Raw genomic sequence first — 6,032 nt, 5'->3', positions numbered from 1 at the left:
AGAGAGAGAGAGAGAGAGAGAGAGAGAGAGAGAGAGAGAGAGAGAGAAAGCACCAGCAGGGGAGGGGCAGAGAGAGAGGGAGACACAGATTCTGAAGCAGGCTCCAGGCTCCGAGCTGTCAGCACAGAGCCTGACATGGGGCTTGAATCCAAGAACCATGAGATCATGACCTGAGCTGAAGTTGGATGCTTAACTGACTGAGCCACCCAGGTGCCCCTATCAATTAGTTTCTTTGTTATTAATTGATTTATATATGTGGGTATTTCCAAGTTGGGGGCATAAATATTTAAAATTGTTAGATCTTCTTGATGGATAGACTCATTAATTATGATATAATGCCTTTCTTCATCTCTTGTTACAGTCTTTGGTTTAAAATCTAGTTTGTCTGATGTAGGTATGGTTATTCCGGCTTTCTTTTGACATCCATTAGCATGACACATGGCTCTCCATCCCCTCACTTTCAATCTGCACTTTCTGTCTTTAGGTCTAAAATGAGTCTCTTGTAGGCAGCATATAGATGGATCTTACTTATTTTTTCATCCATTCTGATACCCTATGTCTCTTGATTGGAACACTTAGTCCATTTACATTCAGACTGATTACTGAAAGATAATGAATTTAGTGTTATTGTGTTACCTGTAGAGTTGGTGTTTCTGGTGTTGCTGATTGGTCCTTTTTAGTCTTTGTTGCTTTGGTCTTTTTTTTTTCCCCCCCCATTCAAAGAGTCCTCCTTAATATTTCTTGCAGGGCTGGTTTAGTGGTCACAGAGTCCTTTAGTTTTTGTTTGTCTGGGAAACTTTAAAAAAAATTTGTTTAATGTTTATTTATTTTTGAGAGACAGGTAGAGACAGAGCATAAGTGGGGGAGAAATAGAGTGAAAGGGAGACACAGGATCTAAAGCAGGCTCCAGGCTCTGGACTGTCAGCACAGAGCTCGACGTGGGGCTCGAACCTATGAACAATGAGATCATGACCTGATCTGAAGTCAGATGCTTAACTGACAGAGCCACCTAGGCATCCCATGTCTAGGAAACTCTTTATCTCTCCTTCTATTCTGAATGACAGCCTTGCTGGATAAAGAATTCTTGGCTGTATATTTTTCCTATTCAGCACGTTGACTGTCCTGCCACTCTTTCTTAGCCTGCCAAGTTTCTGTGGACAGATCTGCTGTGAACCTGATCTGTCTTACCTTGTAGGTTAAGGACTTTTTCCTTTGTTGCTTTCAGGATTCTTTCCTTGTCTGTGTATTTTGTGAACTTGACTATGGTTGGCTTTTGTTGAATTTAATGGGAGTTCTCTGTGCTTCTTGGATTTTGATAGAAGTGTTCTTTCCCAGATTAGGGAATTTTTAAGCTATAATTTGTTTGAATAAGCCTTTTTCCCCCTTTACCCTCTCTTCATTTTCTGGGACTCTTTTAATACAAATGTTACTATGTTTTAATAAATTGTTCAGTTCCCTAAGTCTGCCTTCGTGATCCATGACCTTTGGCTCCCTCTTCTTTTCAGCTTCATTATTTTCCATAATTTTGTCTTCTGTATCACTAATTCGCTCCTCTGTCTTGTCCATCTTCACTGTCCTGGCCTCCATTTAGGTTTGCATCTCAGTTATAGCATTTTTAATTTCAGCCTGACTAGATTTTAATTCTTTTATCTCTGCAGAAAGGGATTCTCTGGTATCTTCTATGCTTTTGTCAAGCCCAGCTAATACCCTTAAATCGTTGTTTTAAATTCCAGTTCAGACATCTTACTTATAACTGCATTGATTAAATCGCTGTGAGTTCTACTTCCTATTATTTCTTTTTGGGGTGAATTTCTCTGTCTTGTCATTTTGTCCAGAAAAGTAAAGAAAGAAAAAGAACCCCCAAAACAAATAAAAAAGCAGAAGAAAGCAAAAAACAAAAAAACTGTGGATCCTGGGTGTGTTTTGGTTTGCTTGTTAAAATAATCTAGGTCCAAAAATTAAAATAAAACAAAAATAATATAAAAATATATAAAAATTCAAAATAAAAAATAAAAAATAACTACAAAAATAAAAGTAAATAGGAAGCTAGATCCTATTTCCCTTAGAACTGAAGCTTTGTAGCACCCTATGATTAGCAGACTTGGTGCAAGAGTTGTTTGTGCTGGTCTTCTGGGTGGGGGTGCTGCTGCGCTGATTCTCAGTCTGACTTGTTTTAGTGGAAATGGCTCTCCAGCTTCAGTGGGGGGGAAGAGCTTGGTGTAAGCTGCTCAGACCTCAACTAGGTGGCCAGCTGTTTTGCTTCCTGAAGGCTTTCAGTGCTCATGGGCTGGATGAATATGGCTGTGCCCTGCTCTCTCCTCCTGGAGCTGACAGATTGCACCCCCTACTCTTCAGGGAACCCTCACAAAAGAGTGATCAATCACCCCTCTTGTGTCCTTGATTTCCATCAGAACCCTGCGTTTATCCTGCCCGTGTCCAAGCTTTTTTATCTCAGGCGTGCGACTTTGAAAATTCCAAGTTTTAGGGACTTTCGTGGTGCTGACCTGCTCTGTTCCTCTGGGGAAGAGTCTCACCCTGCTTTTGTCCGCCTGTGGGAGGAAAGCAGTTGCACAACTGCTCGGCGGTTCAGAATTTATGTCAAAGCAGAGCAGAAACCAGCACCCCTGTTTGCTGCCCTCAGCCAGAGTCCCTGCTCCTATGACTGGAAACAGCACAGCACTACAGCACGTTGGTGCCATTTGTCTTTGCAACCAAGGGGATCATCAGACCAAGCTGTCACTCCTGGGATTCTGCCCCACTTCGCCACCTGAGCACCTGTAAGCTAGGCACATCCCCCACTGTGGCGCACTTCCAGAAGTTCAGATTTTGTGCTCTGCTCCTTATAACACTTGGCAGTAGCCTCCACAAGCATGCTCCCTCCCTGCCACCACACCCACAGCTATGTCTCCCTCAAGTCAACTCTCAGCACCTCCTACCTTCTAGAGGGTGGTCACTTTTCTACTTGTAGACTTGCAGTTTTTGTGCTTTCAGACCTCTGATTGATTTCTTGGGAGTTCACAATGATTTGATTACTATCTAGCTGTGTTCAAGGGATGAAACAAGCTTAGGGTTTCCCTCCTCCTTTACCATCTTAACTCCCTCCTGCTCATTTTTCTAGTTTTCTGAGGTGGGAACAATGATTTCAAACTCCTCCTCCTTTTTAATGTAAGCTTTTTTTGGGGGGGGGGGGCTGTAAATTCTCCCTCAGTACTTCCTTAGCCGCATCCACCTATTTTGACATGCATTTTCATTTTCATTGAATTCTATGTGTTTTTATATTTCCTGTGAGAATTCCTCTTTATCCATGGATTATTCAGAAATGTGCTAATTTTCAAGTTTTTGGAGATTTTCTGATTGTTTTTCTGTTAACGATTTTTAGGTTGAAGTTAGAAAAATAAATCTGTATTATTTAAAGTATAAAAAATCTATTATTTGAATTCTTTTAAATTTGTTGAACTCTGTTGGTACATGTTCTGTGGGCTCTTAAAAAATGTTTATTCTGCTATTGTTGGGTAGAATGTTCCATATATGTCAATTAGATCCTGTTGGATGATTGTGTTGGTCAGTTTTATATCCTTGTTGATTTTTTACCTAGCAATGAGTTTCTGAAACTTAAGTGTTGAAATCCCCAACTATAATTGTAGAGTTGTCTATTTCTCCTTTCAGTTTATCAATTTTTGTATTATGTATTTTTGAGGCTTTCTTTCTGGTACATGTATAATTAGAATCATCATATCTTCCTGGCTGATTGATCCTTTTATCATTATGTAATGTCCCTCTTTGTCTCTAGTTATTTTCTTTTATCTGAAGTCTATTTTATCTGGCATTAATTTACCACTCCTGCATTTCTAAGTTACTGTTTGCATGGGATATCTTTTTCAGTCTTTTACAACAATGTCATAGTATTTGAAGTGAGTTTCTTGTCAACAGAATATTTTTGGATCATATATTAAAAATTTTTTTTAATGTTTATTTTTGAGAGAGAGAGAGGCAGAGAGAGGGAGACACAGAATCCAAAGCAGGCTCCAGGTTCCACACTGTCAGCACAGAGCCCGACACGGGGCTCCAGCCCAGGAACCATGAGATCATGACCTGAGCTGAAGTTGGACACTTAACTGACTGAGCCACCCAGGAGCCCCTGGATTGTATTTTTGTATCCACTCTGCAAAATCTGTCTTTTAATTGGTATGTTTAGACCGTTTACATTTAAGATAAGTATTGATATGTTTAGGGCTAAAATCTATTTTATTTTTTTTGTTTTGTTTCTCCCCCCTTTTAAATTATATATTTCTCTTCCTTCTTGTGGGTTACTTGAATAATTTTTAGGATTCCTTCTTGATTTATTTATAGTGTTTTTGAGTATATCATTTTATAGTTATTTATTTGGAGAGAGAGAGAGAGAACGAGAGAACAAGAGAACGAGCACATGTGAGCAAAGGAGGGGCAGAGAGAGAGGGAGAGAGAGAATCCCAAGCAAGCTCCATGCTGTTAGTACAGAGCCTGACATGGCTTGTATCCCATAACCTGAGCCAAAATCAAGAGTCAGACACTTAACCGACTGAGCCACGCAGGTGCCCCTCACTTTGTAGTTTTTTTTTTTTTTAGTGTTTATTCTAAGTATTACAATAAATATACAGAACATATCACAGTCTACTTATATTAACATCTTACCACTTAAAATGAAGTGTGAAAACTTACTTCCATATATATCTCTTTTCTTTCTGCACTTTAAAACATCTTTTTCTTGATTGCAATATGTTGTACAATTTTTTTCAATTATCAAATAGGATTTATAAAGTTTATGATGAGGAATCCATTATATGCATCATATTTCTGCTGCTGCTTTCTTGCTTTTGGATGGTCCAGGATTCCTTCTTTTCTTATTTCCTTTTTGTTTGAAGAACTCCCATTAGCCAATTTGTAATGGTAGGTCTGCTAGGAGCAAAGTCGATCAGTTTTCTTTTGAGAATGTCTTTATTTCCCCTTCATTCCTCACTGGGTGTAGTTTTCATGGTTGACAGTTCTTTTCTTGAAGCACTTGAAAAATTTGGGAAATGTTCCACAAGTACTTCTTAAAACACTCTTTCAGCCTCCCTCTCTTTCTCACATCTTTCTGCGACTCTGATGATGGATCTTTTGTTATTGTCCTACAGGTTCCAGACTCTCTTCATTTTTTCAATCTGTTTTCTCTCTGTCATTCAGGATAAATTCTATTGACCTGTCCTCAGGCTTACTAATTTCTGTCTTCTGTTGTTTCCACTCTGTGTAGTGAGATCATCCAGCAAGATTTTTGTTTCAGTCACTGTATTTTATAGTTTGGCAACTTACATTTGATTCTTTTTAAAACAAAATTTAATCATTAATTTAAATTTTATGTTCCATTACATTGAGATATAAGTTATTTACCATAAAGTTCACTCATATGAAGTGTATAATTCAGTTGTTTTCAGTATGTTTATGGAGTTGCACAAATATCACTATAATCTAATTTTAGAACATTTTCATCAGCCCCAAAGAAACCTGTACCCATTCACAGTCATTCCTTATACCACGCCACCTTCAACTCAGGCAATCACTAATCTGCTTTCTGCCTATAGAGATGTCTACTCTAGACATTTCATATAAATGGTATCATACAATAGGTGTGTGTGTGTATGTGTGTGTGTGTGTGTGTGGACTGCCAGATTTCACTTAGCATAACGTTTTCTTAGATTCATCCAAGTTATAGTTGTATTTTTGCTTTATTCCTATTTCTTTACTGAGACTTTCTAGTTTTTCAATTTCAAGAGAATTCATAATTGCTGATTGAAGCATTTCTATTAGCGCTGACTTAACAGTCTTGTCAGATAATTCCAACATCTTATTCATTTTAATGCAGATATCTATTGATGGTCTTTTATCACTCGTGTTGTGATTTTCCTGGTTCTTGGGATGATGAGTGACTTTTTAATTTTCTCCTGGACATTTTAGAATTATATTATGAGGTTCTGAAACTCTTTTTAATATCCATTTATTTTAGCAGATTTTCCTCT

Source organism: Panthera uncia, chromosome C2, assembly GCF_023721935.1.
Source record: "Panthera uncia isolate 11264 chromosome C2, Puncia_PCG_1.0, whole genome shotgun sequence".
In the NCBI taxonomy this organism is placed as follows: Eukaryota; Metazoa; Chordata; class Mammalia; order Carnivora; family Felidae; genus Panthera; species Panthera uncia.
This window is presented reverse-complemented; position numbering follows the sequence as displayed.